The sequence below is a fragment of the Motacilla alba genome, chromosome Z (genome assembly GCF_015832195.1).
Source record: "Motacilla alba alba isolate MOTALB_02 chromosome Z, Motacilla_alba_V1.0_pri, whole genome shotgun sequence".
Taxonomy (NCBI): Eukaryota; Metazoa; Chordata; class Aves; order Passeriformes; family Motacillidae; genus Motacilla; species Motacilla alba.
The window spans coordinates 22,888,829-22,910,960 of record NC_052046.1 but is presented as its reverse complement, the minus strand read 5'-3'; the positions used below and the strand labels follow the sequence as shown (position 1 = coordinate 22,910,960).

General features: G+C 37.2%; 1 protein-coding gene across 5 annotated transcripts in view; it reads right to left on the bottom strand.

Annotated features, from left to right (window-relative positions):
- Positions 1 to 22,132, bottom strand: part of LHFPL2 (LHFPL tetraspan subfamily member 2) — a 121,768-nt gene that overhangs the window by 31,759 nt on the left and 67,877 nt on the right. The window contains exon 1 of one of the 5 annotated variants that reach the window (XM_038124166.1): positions 370 to 10,611. The exons of the other annotated variants lie outside the window; for them this stretch is intronic. The gene's annotated coding sequence lies outside the window, so the exon portion shown is untranslated. Of the gene's footprint in view, positions 1 to 369; positions 10,612 to 22,132 lie in introns of those variants that run through there. 5 annotated transcript variants of the gene reach the window in all.

Sequence of the window (22,132 nt, the reverse complement as noted above, 5' to 3'; positions counted from 1 at the left end):
TATAAAAAGAAACAATGAGCAGAAAGTACTTAAACCACAAGCAAATGCAAGGAAGAGATAAGGTGAAACGCTAAAAATAAATCTGGAGCAGTTGCAAGCTGGTGAGGAAGCAAAGTAACAGTAAAACATCCATGTCTGTATGCAAATGCCATTAAAAAGAAAATAAATAAATAGGAACCAGCTGGTGAGAGGAAGAGCATGATGGAACAAAGCACACTATGGGAATGAAAACACCGGCTGTTATAATAACCTGTACAGGAAAGCTGCATGCATAAGAGAAGGTCAATGTAGCATTATTATAATCTGAGACAATAACAGTGTGCTAAAATATGAAGAGGAGCAATAGGAATGTTGGACATTCTACTGTACCTGTGTGGAGACTGACAGCTTGTTCATACTCCAAGAGCCTGGCTGCTGACAGCCAACTCAGAAAGCCTGTGCCATTCCCCAAGAAAACCCAGCAGGTCATCTCAGCAGCACCACCACTTCTTGACAGCACTGGAGCAAAAACAGGCAGACTGATCTGGGGAAGGTCTGACACAAGAAGGTGTCCTTGCACCTTACAGATTCTTTTCAACACTCACCAGTAGAAAAAGTGACATTACCAGAAGTCTTATAATACAAATATTAAATGATTACGTAGGAAAAGTGATACTCAATTCTACAAGAAGCTGTAAAAGAATGGCAGATAATTTAAATGTATGCAAAAGAATGATCAATACTGTTAAACCTTTGGAAACTCTTGGGGAATTTGTAAAAAGAAGTTTAATATAAAAGACTGAAATTTATCAAACAGCAGTAACATTTCTATATTGAAAAATATAATGCTGGAGGGTAAAAAAAATCAACCTATACTCAACTAAGACCAAGAAACATGAAACCTATAAACTCTTAAAAGCAACTCCCTTAAATCCATAAAGAACATGAGATTATGGAAGTAAGTCTAACCTTTAAATGGACTGTTTCTTTAAAATGACATGCTAAACCTCAAAGCTTAAATTACTATTCCTTTGGGAGGAGAAGACCAAGAAGTGTCTTAAAGCAGGTAGTGATCCCTCTGTGCAATTTAAATTATATTTTGTCTCCTGAAAATACTAGGAAACAATGCACAGAAGAATGCTGCTGAAGACAATTTGAGTTACATTAAATATGGATACATCATCCCATTTTAAAAGTCCAAATAATCGAGTTTCCTAAGGGTAGGCTACCATTGAAAGTCTTCTAAATGAAGGATCACAGCTCTATACAGCTCCTAAGATTAACAGAAATTTCCCTTCACTCTGCAGAGTCATGTCCTGAAGATCATGATGAGCAAATACTAACATTGCTCAGAAAGCTGGAATTACCCTAAGCTTGTTTGAAACCATAAAAAAAACAAGTGTCTAGCAACACTGAGAAAAATAGTGCTGACTTGTCCATTCCCTCATTTACTTTCTAAGACAGCAGAAAAAAAAAAGCATTCATTTAGGTTTGCTGGCAGCGTATTTATGTACACTTATCACTCACAAATAAGCAGTTCCTTATTAAGACAAATGAAGGATGCAAACAATTAACAGAGAAAACCTCAATTTGCCTTTTTTCCCTCCTTGTCTTGGCAGACATAAGTTGTATTTGCATTAATAATTAAAAACCAGGGATACTGCACATTATTCAAAAGCATGTGATTATAAGAATATACTATACCTCAGTTGATTAAATGAGATAGCATACAAAGAACATAGTTTTAAAAAATTCATATTTAACTTGATAAAATTAGCATTAGCATAGAGCAGATTTTTAAGTCTGACAATACTAAAACACATCTAAATTAATTCAAAGTCATGCTCCACCACAGTTTTGTAGGGAGAAACTGTTATTCCAATATGCATAAACTATTATGGATGGCATCAAACTGATGCTCTGTAAAAACTAGACAGAGAGAAAAAGGTGAATACATCCCACCCACATTTTCTCCCTGCCAAGAAAATAAGAAATTTGTTTCCAACAACAAAATTCAGGCAATGCTTTCTGAGGTGGAGTGATGGGGATGTGTATTTTGTTTTACTTTGAGAAAAGTTGTTATATATATTCTGCAGATGTAAAGATATATTCATGCATAATATTATTTAGCTCCTAGTTAAAATTGTGGCTTAAAGCACAAAACAAATACAGACTATGATACTGATCTCTGAGTTGGTAAAATGCTTTCATGTACCCACCAGAATATTAAGATACAAATCCCTCTGGTTACTGACATTGTCTGAATTCAGTTCCTAGAAGATAGTAATACAGAACACCAAGGCTATAGACATATCAGACTTCCCAACTACAGCAAAGCTTTTGAAACAGTAAATAAGATTGCATAGATTTTTTTTTCTCCTGCAAAGATTTCATAGGATATTGTAAATTTTAAGTATAATTTAAAAATTCTAATTTAGTTTCCAACAATATATGAACTCATCATTTCCACGAGGCTTGCCTTGCTATTTGATCACAGGAGTAAAAGCTTCTTCGGACACGAAACACACATCTACAACTGTAATCTTAGAAACTAAATAACAAATTGACTCAGTTACTATGTTTTCACCTAGATCAGCTAATGTTCAGAAAGTGAGACTGATTTCTAATCACCTGAGAGAGCCCTTGAAATGATGAGTGACCTTTTAAAAGTTCTGAAGAATAAACATGCGACGTGAAATCACTGGGAAACAGGTTCTTAAAGAAAACAGGTAATGGAGAAACATAGTTGAGAATGAATGCATATTTGACACATCCTGACTTCAATGTTTTGAACCCAACAAGGCTGAGCACCAGCCCTCTGCAGAAAGCAGGGTTGCTTGTTCTTCCTCTTAATTAAAACCCCTAATTTGAATTTATTCACATTCCTCACATATGCTGTTAACACTAGAAGACTACCCGTGTCACAAAAATTCTTATGCTGTGTTGCCATATTGTGAGCTCAGACAGTAGTTTACACTAAATCCACCAAATAACCATCAGAAAATACAATTAGGGGTTTTCCAAAACTGCATTTGGAAAGGACAGTAAAAAAAAATAGAGTACGCTAAAACTGATTAAACCCTTACAACCTTTCACTCTATGCCAACAGGATCTTTAGTAGAGAAATTCAGGAGGCATTCATGTAGAGGAATTCAATTTATTGAAATAGAAGTCAGTAATTGGATCTGCCTAAAATAATTGCATATCATAAAGACAGTGAACTTGAAGCCTTGGTGTATATCAAGGGCTATGAATTAACTAACACAGATTAACTGAGGAAAAGGGCTAATAGAATACTGATGCATTTTGAAACAGCTATGCTGCTTTCTCAGCTAGAAATAGTACATGAGAAGCAGATAATCTTTTGCTATATCTCAAGAATGCATGTATGTGCTCAGATGTCCAGAGAACTGCAGACAGAGCGATCTGGAATGTTTCTGGCAATGGGAAAAAAAAAGAGGAGATGGGGATGGGGTGGGAAGGGGGGTCTTGAAGGGGGGTAGAATCAGGATGAACTCTACATCAAAACTGTTCAATTTTCTCCCTGTCTGAAAGGGGATGGTGATTGAAGTTTTATTTTTATTTTTTAAAAACAATTGAAGCATCCAGTAATCTGGACATAGTAGAATTCAAGTATTTCCTTAAAGTACAACATAAACTATCATGAAATAAAAAAAAAAAAAAGACAACATTCAATGAGGGTGAGCAACAAGAAAGAGAAGTATATAAATACAGACTGAAGAACAGCTAGCAGTACTGTGGAAAAGGAAGTGAATGTAAAATGAGCCACAACTGAGTAGGAGTCAAAAGAGTGACAAGAGGACAAAAGCAAAACTAAAATGTTCTAATTCAGAGATGTGTTAGTACTCCCACCAAACACAGAAAGCAGTGATTACATGCACTTTCAAAACATCTAGCTTCTTGCTTAACATTTCAGCAAAATACACAGAGATGGCAAGAGAGATCAATGGCCAGAGGTCTTAAAAATGTGACAAGAGGGAAGATACAAGAAGCCTTGATTCATATGGAAGACTAGATATGATAGTAACTGAAGTGATATTGCTAGGATCCTAGAAACAGAGTTCTGGCTCACAATCAGCCCATAAACCCTTCATAGATTAACGTTTTGCCAAACAATTTTGACCTTAAACACAAAACAGAAGCCTATAAGGGTAGTTGAAATAAAGCAGCACTGAATAGAGCCGTAATAAAACATAATGGAACAAAACAAAAAAATCTGTGTAGGGTTACCATTAAAAAAAATCTGTATCAAGATTTTCTCTACCTTTCTTCCAGTTTCAAGTTTCAGCAAGAGCTATGAAAGCAGGTGGCTGGGGTAAGCTTGAATGGCTGGACAGAAATGTGGTAAGAATTTCAGGGTGAATTGAAAAGAGCTTTCTTTTACAGTGCAGTCAGTCAAACTTGAGATTCATGCCCTTCACATGGCTGCCCTATAAATTACAGGACAATAAATCAACCAAATCAAAACAGGATGTGCAGGGCAGTTGCTGTGTTTCTCAACATCTCCTCTGGGATGCAAATGCAAGACACTCAAGGGGGTTTGCAGTAACTTCCAGCCCAGGTGATGCATATGCTCAAAATGGCCTAGAAATAATTATAAAACTAGATCCCATAACAGAATCTTCTGCTTGTCTTCCTGTCGACCTTTGCACTGTGCTGGAGGAACCTGCAAAAATGCCTTTGTATGCCATCACAATCAAAGGTTATTTTTTTCCTCAAGTTTTCGTTATGTTAGCCCAGAACCTCTCCATATTCCCTTTGGTAACACCTAAGGCTGCATAAAGTAGCTATGGAAGTGCTAGAAAAATGTTCAATCTACACAGTTGTTTGATGGAGAATTTCAAGTTGGGTAAGGGCATTCCCTTACAGGAAAGTGGAATAAAAGTTGTTGCAGTTCAAGCTTAGACTCCATCACGGGTTCCCTTTATCCACGAAAATATAAGTTCTGCCTTAGTACAGAGATTGTTCAACACTTTCCACTCTTAAAATGTATTTTCATTGCTTACAACTTTGCCAAAATAGCAGTTTGGGCTGAAACTTTCCACACCAGATGCCTGCCTGAGGCTGAATTTTTTTTTTGCACAAGTTTCAGCCAAACAATTTAGATGTTCTAGAAAATGAAGATGTGTTTTTCAGTATTAAAAGCATTTGGTGACCTTTTCTTCAAGAAAGAAAGCTTTGTAAGAGTAGATAAACTCTTCTACTCCATCAGATGGTTCATGACAATGAGGGGTGCACATCTACCCTGATTTGGCAGCTGGAGGCCTTTAGTTAGCTTGCCCAGTGACTCAAACCTCCATAATCTTCATTCTCATTCTGTACACCTTTCTGTCAAGCTGGAGTCCCGATGAGACCAGCAGAGCAGTCACTCTCCCTGGGGGACAACACATGATTTCAATCAGCCGTGGACCATGTCAGATCAGAGCTGAAATCAAAGCTCAATTTAGAGCATGCTTCTCAGTCTCCTGCCAGTGACTGCACTATGCAAAGGGCCATGCTGGGGGGCTGCTTAAGAAGGAAACAGTGAAAGAACTTCAAAAACTAAACCCAAAAAATAACCCACAAAGCACACACAAAAAAATAACAACAACCACACCATAGCTGGAGGCTGGGTGGGCTGAAGTAATAAAGTGAACTGGAAGAAGATTGAGAGTCTGGATGGAGATTGAGACAGAGTTTGCTAATGAAGAAACAGTTAAGAGTCTCTCCAGGAGGCAACCCAACCAACTTACTCAGGGATAGCAAATGGGTATTAACAGTAACAGATGAGAAGTACCTAGAAGTGTACAGAATTTATTTTGCACGAGTACCCTCAAGTCTGACATTTCCTTACATTTTAAAACTCTGCATGACAGCATTCTCAAAGGTCGCTTGTTCTGCATCTGAATCATTAATTTACGATGTCCACACATACACATTGTAAGAGTGGAATTAGATGCTACAGCAGAGCCAGACTAGCAGGGGCTCCTTGGAGATCAAACACGATCCTTTTCCTCCCATTCCCTGACACACTTTCCTCATTCCTTTTACCATTCTGATAACCACTGGATCCCTCCATGAGATGACTGAATCTTACAAGCCAGCAAAAAGTTAATCCAGAACAGAAGGATAGGAAAGAAAACCAGGAAGGAAGCACACAGGCATTTTCTCAGTGTGCAAGTTGAAGTGGCTCCCAGTGAAGATGAAAAGCGCCCCATTGGGCAGTAGAAAGGCAGCAGAACCACACCCCAGGGAGAATGGGGAAGAAAAGCAAGGCCTCCCCCTTCTTGTCAGATAAAGGCCTTCACCATGACAAGCTGAAGGACATTATTACAAAAGTTACAGTGTGACATAACAATTACTTAAATCTCCCCATTGATTGGGGCCCCCAGAAAAAGAAGCTCCTTCCAGAAAACATGTCAAAACGACTGCTATTTCTTCATTCAGAGTCACAAGTCAAGTCACATGCTGGAATTATTTCACTTTAGCAATGCTTCTGTGACTCACTGGCTGGTGTGCAGTATATTACCCACAGAGAACTCATCTTTATTGTTTAGCCCATATCTATGTGGTTAGAAAACAATACAGTTTTATGCAGTCACTCTTATTATTCTGTAGTTCAGTCACACTGGTCCAATTGTATCCAGTGGCAGCCCACCCACTTCCAGATTAAAACTAGAAAAATAATTCTTCTGTTTTCATTAAAAGTTCTTCCTCCTTTACCCACATTACAACTGTACCCATACTCAAACAATACACTCCAGACAAGTTCTGAAGAGTTCTCTTTCTATTATTCATACATAACAGCCTGTTGACCCCACAACAACACCAAATCCTGGCAATCGTTGCAGTTAAAATAAATAAATAAGCCCTTAAACCCACCTCAAAAAAGGGATGGGGTGATCCAGCTCCCAGCTGCAACACTTGTGTTTGAAAATTACAGCAGCGAGTGGCCTGAGGAGCAGCACTTCTGCCCCTGCACTGAACAGCCCAGCCTTTGGCTCTGACACTGAGCAGATGGGCTGCTGTGACCAGCACGAGTCACACAAGAAGCCTGTGGTCCCCCAGACACCTGTCAGAGAGTGCTAGGCAAGATCCTCCAAAGTTTCAGAGAAACCTGGGAAAAACAGCTCTCTTCATGGCATGAGCTAGGAGCAAGGATGCTAATTGTAATAGTGAAGCTGCTGATTATCCTGAGCATGCAGAAAGATGTGCACGACTTAGCTTTCCAAATGGTTCCCTGCAGATCAATCCTTATTGCACAGACAGACAAATCTGGCTGTGGCCTCTCCCTGCCCCACAGTCCTCTGGACAGAGCTGGGGCTGCATCACAGATCTGCAGCACTAAGTGTCCTGAAGCGGGGAAGGGCTTGCCACACCACTCCAGCTACAGACCAGCATCATTCATCACACCAGCTGACAGGTTATACTTGTGCACTTGGGAAAAAAAAGGAAAAGCGACAAAAACTCCACCACACACTGAGCAGTCTGCAGCAAGAATCAAAGATTATTGCATCACATTCTTGTGCTGCATTCAGGGCTTTTTTGGCCTGAGCTCTCTTCCTGACATCATCTACCATGACTATCTTCCAAGTCCTGTCTCAGAGCTCATTTCCTCATGGGAGCTTAACAGAACTACAACTACACATGCACATTAAAAAAACTAAATGTGCACACACTCTGTCCAAGTAAGCTCTCAAAGAACAAACTTCCAGTTGGTTTGCTTATTCTAGTACCAGCAATCTACTTTTTTCCAGCCTGTTGTTCTTATCTTCAATATACTGATTTTATTGCAGGATGCTTTTGAAATCAGAACATCAGATATGACTTCCCAACATAGGATTAGTGACAGCAGACCGCTGGTGGAGGCTTCTCTGGGTTCCTGGAAGGTGGAATATATTTTTTGAGAAACTCCATCTCTTTCTAGGCTGTCAAGTGCTAAATGCTTTTAATACTACATGCTTAACTGAAAATACCTTTACACTCACTCATGTGACTTGGATATACTAATCCTGATCACAAAATACATCCTCTCAGAGTTTTAAATAATCAGTGTTAACATTTATATTTAAACATTCCAACTGCAATAAATACTTAGTTTAAAAACTGTTGCAAGTGTGTATCACACAGAAAAATAAAGTACATCAGTAAGATGTCTATAAGGACACACAGTAAAGAAAGCAACAAGACTCAGCTTCCACCAAACAATAAGTGCGTTAATAAATTTGTATTAAAAAAAAAATCACATTTTCCTTTTTCCCTTCAGGAAGAGTGGATACTAACTTCAATAATTTGGTTTCTAGATAACAGACAGGAAAGAATTTCTCTGAGAGAGATGAAAGGATTCAATTCAAAATTCAATGTATATACAATCAGAATTCCCAAATGTTTGTATCACTGGCAGTTCCTGTGGGTGCTGGGGAAAGATTAGGCCTGATTAAACTGCAGACTGTGCAAGTTTATTTATAAACTCAGTTGTGAAACACACAATAAAAATCTATTTGAGACAAAACTCAACTATTTGTGAAACATATGAATTAAGTTTCCCAGTTATTTTCAACCTAAAATTCCATTGTGTTAATGTGAGCTGAGAAATAAATGAAGTCCCTTGAAAGCATTAGATGGAGAAGTAAGGGGAAGAGAAAAAACTACTTCAGTTCAAGATTTCAATGTAGATATTCCACTGTCTATTTGGGCAAAACAGAGATTTCAGATTTGTTTGTCACATGGTTCCACTTCCATAAGGTAATGATCTATTCAGTTCAACTGCCGTTTATTTTCAGCAGTAATTACTCATTAGCAGTTGCATTTTGTCAAGACAAGATTTTGCTATTGTGAAAATATTTCCCGGGTAGTTTGGATGTCCTACCATATTCTAAACCATATGTCCCAAAGGCTGATTCAAAAATTGAAGTTCTAAGGAAAAAAAATCCCCAGCAACATATTTCAACAAAGAAATTGGAGGTCAGAGAGGGAAGAACACATAAGTTTAGCAGAAGGTTCCTTTTGGTCCATGCTTTTCTTGAGAAATGTCCAGGTCAATCAGACAAACAAGTATTCCTATTCTTAATAGGGAAAATTAAGGTACTCATTACTGACAGAATAGGTTACAAACCAAATCTAATGATACTGAATATAGATTTGAAACTTGTATAAGAGTTTACAGCCAATCTTGAAGAAGTTGTATTTAACCTGTTCAACCCACTCCCCAGAATACTTTACAGGGAGGAGGAGCGTATTCAGCCATTTGTTAGATTTCAAACCTGTCAGAGAAGAATCTGACATGTACTGGGGTTTAACCCACTTATTTCACCACATTGCTGAGAGAAGAAAGTACATTATGTTCCTAGAAGAGTTCAGACGGTCCAAAAGCAAGCATTTCTTTTCAGGAACTTGGATTTAGACGCATTACACATGATCTTCAAAATGTAGGTAAAAGAATAGCAAGCTTTTGCTGCTAACTTGGCATGTGAGAACAACAAAAACCCCAAAACAATTAAAATTACAAGTCAGAGCATGAAATATTCCCTTCTTTGATTTTTTTTTTAACATTGTCTCAGTTTGTCTAGGCTTTGAAAATGTCCTACATTGCCTGTGTGCCAGAGAAATTGCGTTTTCAACCCACAACTCTAAGCACTTGTTTATGTGAAATACACTGCCAACTTAGCCTTCACCCCTCAGGTCTAATCATAAATTGTACTGCCAGGCAGATTTTGTAAAGGCTTTTAGCACTGATTTAGCCATGGAAATTGAAAATAGAATACCAAATGGTAAAAAAGCAGTTATTAATGGAATATACTCTTACTTCAGCCACACGTTAAGGCTCTCTAACACAAATCCTGTTTTGTCACCTAGGCAAACAACAAAACTCAGCCCTTCAGGGCTTTTCACAGTGTAACAGAGGATAAAGAACTGAATTAACAAAGAAACCTTGAAAGCAATAAAGGGGCTTGCATAGGGTAGAACTAACTGGCAAGAAGTGTGCACAGTAAATGTCAATATGGGAAATGAGGTGGGCTAAAGTGCCATTTGATGCCCAAAGTCCTGTGTTAATGCATTAGCATGCCCAAACAGAGTAAGATCCCAAGTGAAACTCAAAGTTTTCACAGTCTATTTGGGATATTTTCTCAGCCAGCCACCTTATTCTCCTTAACAGAAGCCTCAGATAGCAAAGAAAGTAAAACATCCTTCTTTACTTTCATTTTTGTAATGCAAACATTGTTCACATAGTAGACTATAAGAATATGCTTATTTTTTAATTCTCCTTACTTACATAATAAATATACAAACATGTCTGGGTTTTGTGTCCATAGCACTTAATCCCAGTCTTGCAGGATTAAAGATTACTGGGGTGGGCTACTTAAAATAACCCAAAACACAAACAACCCTTTTGAGAGAAAAAGTGCTTTTTGCTATGAGGAGCTCTGCAAGTTGAATTTCAGTGCTTCTAACATCCACTTGCTGAAAAACACCATTCACAAAGTTGAAAACAATCCATTACTCTTCAACTGCAGCCATCAGCTAGAGCTGACAAATGTTTGAAACAAGTCTGAAAATAATATTCAAAATGTATCCAATTACAGAATCACAGAATCACAGAATTTCTAGGTTTGAAGAGACCTTTAAGATCATTGAGTCCAACCTATTTTCTAACACCTCAACTAGATCATGGCACCAAGTGCCACATACAGTCTTTTTTTAAACACATCCAGGGATGGTGACTCCACCACCTCCCTGGGCAGATGATTTCAGTATTTGACCACTCTTTCTGTGAAAAACTTCCTCCTTTATTCTAGCCTGTATCTCCCTTGGTGCAGCTTGAGACTGTGTCCTCTTGTTCTGTCTGTTGCTGCCCAGAGAAAGAGACCGACCCCCAGCTCACCACAGCCACCCTTCAGGAAGTTGAAGAGAGTGATAAGGTCACCTCTGAGTCTCCTCTTCTTCAGGCTAAACAACCCCAGCTCCCTCACTCCTTCTTCCAAGAGTACTGCACTACTTACATTAGAACATACAGAGAAAATATACTCTCTAATCTCATAGACTTAAAAGAAAACCACATATGAAAAATATGTACAGCACTTGGAAAAAAATTTATTCTCTAGTGTAGTAAATTGTATTCAGCTACAAGATATCTTACTAATTGAAAATAACCTTTTAATGACCTTTAAGCTCAACATTAATTCACTCACTTGGTAGCTGTCCTTCTAAAAAAAAAAATAAATAAAAGCTTCTCGGGTGTGGGTTGAATTGATTTTCCTGTTCTGTTTCATTGTCATTTTAATTCAGGCTTCTCAGTTTTTGTCTAGCTTCTTTCTAGCTTCTGTCTAGCTTCTTCTTTGTCATTTGACAAAGAAAAAAGGAAGGATACTTGCATTTACCTCTCCCTCCCCTGTCAGTCACCTCTCCCTCATGAAGTGCGATCTACAGGCTCTCCATTTGTCACTGTCGTTGCTATTATCCTAAGAGCAAGAGAAAACTTTTTATATCTTTTAAGACAATCTTTTGGCAAGTCAAAGATAAGTCCTTACACAGAAGCTGATGCCTGAAGTCAGATTTCTGTTTTAAGTAGGAAGCTCCTATTTAAGTAGAAAGGATGAAAGCTTAATTTAAATTTTCCTTATGCTGTTTCACGGGTTGATGAAAATGGCATTTAAAGCCCAGAAGTCGGTCCTGACAAAAGGAAGAGATTTGCCATGCTCATCGAAGGTTTAAACCTCCTCCTTCAATAGCTAGTATGAGAACATTTTAACAAATAATTAAAGCAGAATAATGCAGATCCAGTTCAGAGGTCCTTAAAAAAGCAAAACAAGACAAGTTATCATACTCTTCTGTAGGGGTGTATTTGACCTTGTCTACCAGTATAATCATAAAATGGCCACTGAATCACAATGGTAGCAAGACAAAGCAAGTAGCTCATCTGTTGCCGGTCCATGCTTAACACTTTGTTTCACAGATACCCATCTGTCTCATTATCAATACATCTCTAGGAAGAAACAAACTTCCACTGCACTATCTCCTCTTTCAAAGAGATCCTGCATTAACTTCTAGAAAATCAGCAATAAACTTCCTCATTCTCTACCCAAAGGTGTCAGCTCTTTGTAATCATTTACCTTACCCTCCAAACAAAAGCTTTGCTGCTACTGGCAGACGTGACCTTTTGCAAAACTCGCTGCATGAATGCTGCATGGAGCAGCTGCAGAACCTCACCCTGTCACTCAGCCTGCCTGTCCTGTTGATTGTTCTTCTTTGCCACTGTTGAGATTCATAACATTGAATTACAAATAAAAGAAGCAAATGTCTCCATTTTGGCTGGCATTGGAAGAACAAATGAAAATTATGACAAACTAATGAGGTAAACAAGACAAATTGAGGAAGCATGTTATGCTTTATCTGAAGATGGGAGAACGCATGGTGAAAACAGAAGGCATTCAAGTGAATGAAATATTGGAATATAAAGATATTAATGGCCTAAAAATGATCATGAAGATAGCATATGTAATCATCTAGCTTTACAAAATTTTCAGGGTTTTTTTTTTTCTTAACTGAGATAATAAGTATGATTCTATGTTTGGGACTCACAACCTTACTGAATAATGCTCTGCATAATTGTTTTTCTCCTGTGCAAATATTTACACTGTATTAGTGGAAGCAAAATCCATACTCTTCCATCCCTGGATTAAGCATCACCACCAAGTTACACAAGAAGTCATGGCTAACTGGAAACAGCTGCTAAGCCACTTGCATCTCTGTTGTTTTATAGTACCCACTAGTAACTCAGAGGGATCACATCTTACATCTGCTTCTCTTCACTTCTACATCAAAGTCTTAATAGATAGATTTTAAGAGAAGTTGTCATTGAAACTAGGTCTTGGAGACAGGCACAGAAAGTCGTGCTGCAGCTGCTGCAGATGTTCCTCTGTATGTTTACTAATAGCTGCCTGCTGAGTTTTAAAATATTTGGAGTCAGGATTTTCAGATGTCTCCTCCAAAATTAATACAATCAACCAGGAAGTTTACAGAAATAAGATGATCTAAAAATTTCTTCTCACAATTTTATTTCTGATTTCTGCAGAGGAACTGTACACCATAAAACAGATTTGCTGGCCTAACATAAATATGCACTACAACAGCATACCAAATAAAAGTGCTGCAGAAGATCCCAGATCATACATCATCACCTTCATGTACCAGAGAAAGTCCTTGATGATCAGCAGCACTGGTCAAGCCACTGCATTGCCTCTTCCATGTGCTGTTCATATGTTATCACCACAACAAAACAGAAGCTAAAGGCTTGGCCTGACATTGATGCCCGTCACCTCTGAGGAGACATTATCTATAAAGTCTGACAATATAAATGAGACATAAACTCAACACACTAAAATCTAATGAAAATTCACACCAGCATAAACATGGACAAAATTCTTCTGTCCATCCTATCCAAAACTGCCCTCAAGCAAACTCATCTAGTTTGTTCTCCAAGTAACTTATTTAAACAAAGAAGAGAAACTAAGATATGATTCACCACCCCAAAATTTCATGCCATGTTTTGTTATAAAATGAATCCCTGCCAAGTCTCTTTATCAAATTTATAAAATACTTTCCCACTCCTATTGAAAAATTAATATGCAGCCACTCTTTCTTTAAAAAAAAAAAAAAAAAAAGAGACTGTACTGAGGAATCCAGCTTCAGTGTATGCTGCATCTTATTCAAGGACTCAAACTGTTTTCAGCCAGCAACCCACAACAGCCTCTGATTACAACAGGCACTTTTATTTCAGTGAAATTTTTGCAAAGATTTACACACACAAAACAGGTGTGTGTATTTACAGACTTTCTCACCTCCTGCCAGAAAATTTTCTTTAAACAAAAAACTACCACTTTCCCTAATAGAATGAATGTTTCTAAAGCCCCGAAAAATCTAGCTGCAATTTGACAATATAAATCAAACCACAGTAATGAAATATACAGATGACACAGTTTTCTAACCAACATAGCAAGAAGATTTTTTCAAAGTATTTTAGTGGTGATTTTTAGCATTAATATGCAATTCTTGTCTGTTTAGACAGTTACTGTCCCTTCCTGGAAATTTTTTTTATTATGCACTGAAAGAAAAAAAATGCCCCCAGACCAAAACCCTACCAAAAAGTATGTAAAACAAAACAAAGCAAAACAAACAAGGAAACACTTCTGCACTACAGGTAAAAGAGGTAGTCCATATGGGAAAGAGAAATTATTCAAACTTTCCTTCATCACAAGAGTTAATCACATCAAACACAGGTAAGACTTTCAAAATCTTTACCTAGTATGAGTAAACAAGGACACAACTCAGGACTTCTGGATGAAATGTGTCCAGCTTTGTTTGCTGTTTCAGAGCAAACTAATCTCTCTAATTTGTGCTAACAATTCCATTCTTTTCAAAGTCTGTAATACAGACCTGTGAAGAACACTGACTTCATTAAGTTTCAGGTTTTAAGAAAGTTCACAGAAAATCCTTCATCAGCTTGTTATCAGGCAGCATCAGCTGGTTAATGGCAAGTTGAAACAATTGCAAACTATTCTGGAGAATGCTAAGTTAGAAAGAGATTTGATAAAAGCACATGTCAAAACAGTCTTGGCCCAATAGCCTTTTCCAAACAAGCACAGTGTATACTTGTTATTGACAAAAATTCAAACTGCTGCTATAGGAACTTATCCATCAGCCTCCCATCTGCTGTGGATCTCTGTTTTCTTTCCCCTTCTGAGCTAAAAGTCATCTTGAAAATGTGAGGAGGATAGCAGTAAGACTTTGAATCTGAGAACATCAGACTCTGCAAAGAACTAGTGTTTTCTTATTAACTCTGGGATAACAAAAAAACATCACTCACTTTCAGGAAGAACATCTTATAACTTACAGATCAAACTTCACTGTCCTCACTTCAGTCATACATCACCACAACCAAAATGGTTGCTCTCACTAAAGGTACAGTGGCACCCTCTCTTTAGATAAAGAATTACAAATTGTCTCTCAGACCTAAAATCATTGTTTGAATAGTAACTATTTTTATAACATGTAAATGTCAGCTTAGAACAACAAAGAACTGAATGAAGCAGCTCTGCATTTCAAAGGTGGCAGCTATGGGTAAACAAAATACTGTGCTAGAATACTGCAGTGACAGAAGCTACATAATTTATAGTTTCTACAACACTGTAAACTTTGGAGTGTATTCCTACAACAGCTGAAAAGAAGCAGAAGTTAAGCAGTATGGAATGCTTTTCTCTGAATATAGCTGCAGGAAAGCTTTCCACTCAGCAAAGAAAGGACTGGAATCTGCTCTTGATTCACTAATAGTCAATACAAAGTATACAACTTACCAAATGTCTGTGTGATTTAGCATCTCGAGATTCTCTTCTTTCCTTCTGCAAAACTATAGCTCCCCTTAGCCTTTTCTACTTTAGAAAGGACAATTCGCGTACCAAGAATTACTTGTTACTAAAAGCTGAGCTCTGCCTTGAAACAAAGGGGCACAGTTCAATTTACCTTTCAAAAGGAGCAATGAGGTAACTCTGTTCAGCTATAACTAACAGATACAACTACTATCCACTAATAAGTAGCACTAATGCTAACATTTAAGAACTAAAGGCAGTAATAATGATCTGGGACAATGCCTCTTATTTTATGAAAATTATAAATTAGTATGTTAATCAGTATAGCTGCTGTCAACCCTTATTGTGTTAGCCTTATTGTGTTATTGTGCCCAAGTCAGCAAAATGCTTTAGCAACTGGAAAACACTGTCTAGATCTTTATCAAGAGCTGATCAGAATAATAAGATCACAAAGACTTGCACATCCATTTAATTAAAATAATATGTTCCTTACTGAAGCAGGTACTTCATCACACTTCAGCAAACCAAGTCCATTCCATCACAGTTTAAATAACTTTTCCATGGCAAAACCATCTGTTTTGTTATAAAAAATTTATATCAAATGATACACATTTTACTCAACAGACATTTTTCTAGACTGTGTCATAGAAATATCAGACTGTTAATGCCTTGAGAGACAGAGTTCAGTCTGACTAGATCTTTTTCTTGCTCCTAAAATCAAAGAATTTGAACAAATTAAACAGCGAGTTGCAAACTATTTATAAATTTAAAAGTAGGAGAATATAAGCTATTCACAAAAGATTCAGTGGATTTTTCCATCTTGTTCATCAAAGATGAACACTGCTTTTGTTCCCAAAATAATCAGCATAATGACAAAAAGTCCAGTGTTTTATCTCCTGTTCTCTATCTCCTGCTCTCTTCTCTCAATGATTCTGAAATATCCATGGCTATTATCTGCAACATTTCTCTGAGCCTCTTTTAACCATGTGATTTATGGACTCCCAAAGTGAAAAAAAAGTCTCAAATATAATGAGGTAGAAGAAATAAAGCTACAAAAGGAATAACCTTTTGCAGAATTTTTCAAATAACACGCCAAATGCTGTGAAGTTCTAGAGGACTGTTTTAGCATGAGGTGTGTATCAACATATACTTCACTTTTAAAGGTGTAGTAGCTCTCTCTCTGAAGCCAACTGGAATTTTACACACACCTTCAGAGAACACTGGGCAGATGTATACCCGTGTCACTACAGAGATACCTTTGCTTGTTCAAACGTAATTGTATGCAAACAAACAGCACATGAAAAGCCCTTGAAAAAGCCACAGCTGTTTCTCACTTCAAGGATTAAATCCAGGTGGATCATATAACAACTCTGACAATTGTGTTGATTGTCCAAGTTTTAACATCGCCAACATTTAAAAAATGTGTAAAAAAATTGGGTGGATTAGGCCACCCTGGTTGGAAAATCTGACAAAATACATAACTTCATATAATTCTCACTAATTTAGGCATGCTGCAATTTGCTGGACCTATACAATGGACACTGCATCATTGCACTCTTTGCCAGTTAGGAAATGGGACTAACATAAACAAACAGCTGAGAATATAGAACTGATCTGTAGATTAAATTCAAGTGGAAAATGGTCTCACTTTCTCTTCACCCAAGAGTCTGCTATTCTGACTCCTGTTTCTGCTGGATGAGATTGTAAATATTCATAGGAATATTGAAAGTCCAGCTTTATGGACCTATTTTGGAACATGACCCTGTTATTAAATACATTATATTTTATAATACATTAGTTTCCAATGAATCACATGTAAAGTTCTATGTCACATTATTTAATATATTATGTTTTGCGAATATGAAGTCAAACTTATATAGTCTCTTTGTGAAGCATTTGGTATAATTACTTAAATCAATACTTATTATTTCATCAGCTGGCACAGAAAACAAAGTTCCATCCTCAAAATACCACTGCACAGTTCCCAGTGTTATTAATTACTGTTTTATTATCATGGATAATACCACAAAAAAATGCTGCTAGCTGAACCTACAAGCATGATCCTGTAAAGAAATGTGCAACTATAGCCGATACCTATCGAAACCCAGTGAGTTCAAATTATTTCCAGCTCTTGTGATTTTATCATGAGTCATATCCAGTGTTTTCCTTGAGTCACACATTTAGGAGCCTCAACCATGGCGCCCATAATTACATTTTACAATTTCATTACTGTGGTGAGAAAGAGAGGAATCTGTCAGTTTACATATATGCATCAAGACACTGAGCAGGCGACACCCTTGGTCACATGCCAGACTATTTCCTGTCAAATTTTGGTGAAACAAAAACAAGACATAGTTACGAAAGTGCTTTTCATCTGCTAATGGTAATTTCTGAGTGGATGTGCAAAAAGATCCATATATGGGAATTCCAATGTGTCTTCTTTGATGTGTAAAAATTTCAGAAATTGAAAGAACTTTTATTTTTTCTTCACAGAGAATAACAAGTATTTATTTATTGGACAGCTTTTGATGGCAATAGTATGCCATTCCACCCATGTATAAGATGGAACAAGCCCAAAACTGCAGGGACATAGATGAAGTTAAATTTTATGGTTGGGTTGTTTTTTCCTCTACCAATCGAATAAAATTAATGATCAGTAAGTAAACAACACTGACTGGGCCTTGGTTGCTAAAAGTTCTTATTCTGTTCTATGATTTCAAAATCATTCAAATGCTATTCAAGGTGCAAGTGGGCATGTAAGAATCAACACTTTATAAATCAGCAGGTGAGTGAGAAAACAAGTGAAGACATAGTTTTATATTTTAAAATTCATCTTCTCTGAAAAGCCTTGAAACTCTTACTAAGTTTTTGAAAAGCCATAAACAAATTGCCTTTCAATATCCACATAAACATCTGTAAATCTGAACCATTGCTGAGAGCAGATTCTGCTATTGCAGCACTGACCAAAACAACTTAAGGCAGTAGAGGAACAAGAAAAAAAAAACTTCTCCTGCCCTCATTTCCAACATGTAAAACTTTCTCTTAGGTTGCACCCAGCAGGAAGCAATTCTAATTCCGCAATGGATTAAGTAGATGAACTAACAGACCTCTGTCACATCAAATTGTTATGGTATTTCGTATTTTAACTAAATTGCCATTTAATATGGAAAACCAAAAAGACCCCAAAATAAACTCTCTCCACAAGACATATTCAAGCAAGCATGAACATAAGGGTTCAACAGAGCTTAATGCAATATGGGAAATTTGCAACAAAATAAACGATGAGCTTCTATAACATGCTGTCATTTGCTAAAATAAGTAAGAATGTGCACTGGCTGCTATTAAAAACATTCCCATCTGGCCTCAGCAAACAGGAGAAAAGTGATGCAATTTTAATGGCACCCAAAGCCTCAAACCCAGACTCTGATCACCTAGGTGTTAGCAAGCCCTTACACAAGGCTTCTCAAATTACTGCTTCCCACCAAGACCTGAAACTGGCTCCCTTTAACATCTGTTAATCTAATTGGTTCCTATGAGCCCATAACAATTAAACCTGTTGTTGCAAGGAGCAATAGGGAAAGGAGATTTTTTTATATCCACAGCTGGGCTGTTAGCAGAACAAATGGACTGCATCTTACTCAAGGGCTCTCACCAAAATTCAGTTACTAAACTGTGAGAACAAGAACAAGCCTCAGATGAAGTTGATGGCCTCAGCAAGTAAGCTGAGCTCAACGTACTGATTAGCTGCTCTGTCACAATAGCAGTCACAAAGGGGGACAAAGGCTGCCCCATTTCTCTAGTCATCAAATGCAACACAGTTAGCGAAAGGGATGTCTAGCCATGGCAAAGATGGATTGAAGAACTCACTCAAAGAGTAAACAGAATTTTTTCATCATCTATTATGAAGCTGACAATTTTTGGTTAGCCTGTAATAAGAAGGAAAATAATGGAACCAAAGTCCTTGTTTAGATTCAAAATATTTTTTCAAAAAGGAAGTAATGCAATAGCTGAGAAACTGAGCTCTTTACTTATGCAAAACACTTCAGTGTATTTCAGGTAGAAATAACTTTCCTTTTTTCCTGTATGAAGAAGTGAAAATGGAACTAAGTAATATCCAGCTCAGTATCAGCCCTGGTCCCTTTTTCCAGGCATTTAAGAACATCTCTGTGTACTCACAGCAGATTGTCACCCTCAAAAGGAATTTTCATACATCTAAGCAATGTGAATAAAGGCTTGCAGAGTGGGAGCTGTAATATGCTCATATCATTAGCCTACAGAAGAAAAGGAATAAAAACTCTGTGGTAAGTTTTGCAGACATCTAAACACAAACATCTCACACTCTAAGAAAGCAAGTCCTGTGGTTTTCTTGCAGTGTATCAAAATAATAAAGCTTATTTCTTGTCCTTTCTACAGTCTAGTTTTAAAATGATTTAACAAAACCCTTCTCAGAAGTTTTCTTGCTCTGTGCTCTCTGCTATACTTTACACCCTAGTATTAAGCCCAAAGCAGCTGAGCACAACTCTGAATTGAGGTGACACCATCACAACCCTCAGAAGTTCCTCAGAAGCTCCTGCAACAGTCTAACACTTTATGTGCCTCACACTTGGACACCTGAAAGTTTACTAGCTCCCATCTTAGGGTGTAGGAAGAGCAACTGTTATTTTCTCTGTGGGAGACAGGGAATTACGCTTTCAACCTTTGTTTCCTTGCTCTCTATCCACTGGCTTTCATTTTTTTAACTCTTTTGCTTGCTATTCATCCCTTTCTTAATCTGTTCCTCTAATTTTCATCAACATTTGTGAAACTCCACAAAGCCAACTTTTAAAAACAGAAATGCTTTTAACAGAGGGCTTGAGACTTGGTACGTGGGAGTGAATGCAGAAACGCCTCGCTTTTCCATGCGTTATTACTTCCAGAGTATTACTGAAGATCTATGTATCTAAAAACCCTTTCCCCCCCCCCCCCACTTTACAGATGTTTCCTTAGACCATCACAACTACAGACAACTACTACATTCCACAACTTCAGCCAAGAAACAATTTCTTTCCTCTGGTGATTGCAATACACTTCAAACATTATAATTTGGTCATTTTGAATTGAACTCAGGCAACATTAGAAGGTTGCTCATGGTATGTAGAGATATTTGATGTTTTAACAGGTAAAATTATTAAAAGTGTGCCAATGTATCCAGATTACTTCTAAGGATACTCAAATACCTGGAAACACACAAACCTTTGGACAGGCTTTCCGTAGGTTTAATGTTTCGAGCTGTGCCTCCAGACACATTTGGAAAAAAGAACACAGCAGTCTTTCAGACTGTGACAAAACTTGCTAAAAAATGTGATTTTGCACAGCTAATCCTAATTCCTATCTTATCGCTATTAGTTGAGCACCATCCTAAAACAGAAGTGATGAATTCTTGAAATAATTTGCTGAAATGCAGCACAAAGTAGTGTGCTATTACTGTTCATGCATTTCCTTTAATAAAAAGGAACTTTACACATAGATCGGTGATTAAAAGACGTAAAAATAAATAGGATAAAGGCTTCCCAAATAAGAGTCATGGCATCTGGTCCACTTTCTTTTGATTCACTTAGATTATTTCACACACAGACAAAGCAGCATCCCCTCTACATCACACAGCCTTAGTATGATAGTATTAACTCTGAGGTAGAATTGCTCCAGCTGCCAGGAAAACAATTATTAAAAAATACAGTAACAAATAAAAAGAACTTGATAACTATCCATGAGAATGCTGGGGAGTCAGACCTAGAAAATGCTTTAATTGCACTAAATATAATGTTGTCTTCACATATGCCCATGCAAGAGTATTTTATTATCATACTTCTAATGGATTTGAAAGTTTCAGGAAGAAATATGAATAACAGTAGCCAATTTCATGAGACAAATACGCTCAGGAAAATCTGGAAAACTAGTTGGACTTCAAGGGATGTTTTCAACCTCCCTAACACAGAATTTCTTTTTGTTCTTCTCAGATTCACTTTTTCCAATACATGAAAAAAATTATCTGCAGGGGAAAGATTTTTCCCTCATTTAATAAAATCCATAAATCTTTAGAGATTATAATTTTTCACTGTCTACCACATTAAATTTTACCCCCAAAAGAATCTTCATGAAAATATTTATCTTCCTGCATGATTTCTGTAAGAAGTGGATTAGAAAACCATCTGGTAAAGGACAATGGCAACCTTCTACAAGTAGACAAAATTATTTTGCTTTAGGGAAAAACAGATTTAAAGAGATATAAAAAGAGCAAAACCAAAGAAAATAATCAGACTACATTTGGTACAGATTTTTTTTTTTTTTTATTACAGCAATATAGACTTTCATCTGGCTTTTAAACTATATTTCATCAGAATAACATTTAATATTTAGAAACAATAAAATACTTATTTTAAAGGCATTTGTCATGGGCATATTGAAGAATTTTAGGAGGCATATATAGCATAAGATTGACCAACCTTTGGGTCAGGTATGTTACCTCACCTCCCCCCATCCATTTCTCCCATCCATTTCACAGCACTGAAAGCTGATAATGTTCTCGCACTGCGGTATAGCCCTTGTCTCAAGTACTTCTGCACTACCTAGCAGGGATCTGTGACTACTGCTCTGAGGGAAGCACTACCCCTACGCAAAACTGCAGCAGCATGATCAGACCACAGCACTCAACTGTCAGGGATACCTTACTACATGTATTAGTAGATGTCCTCAATTAAGTCACATCTATTATCTCATGCTGATTTAAAAATCAGTGAAGGAATTCTAGTGGT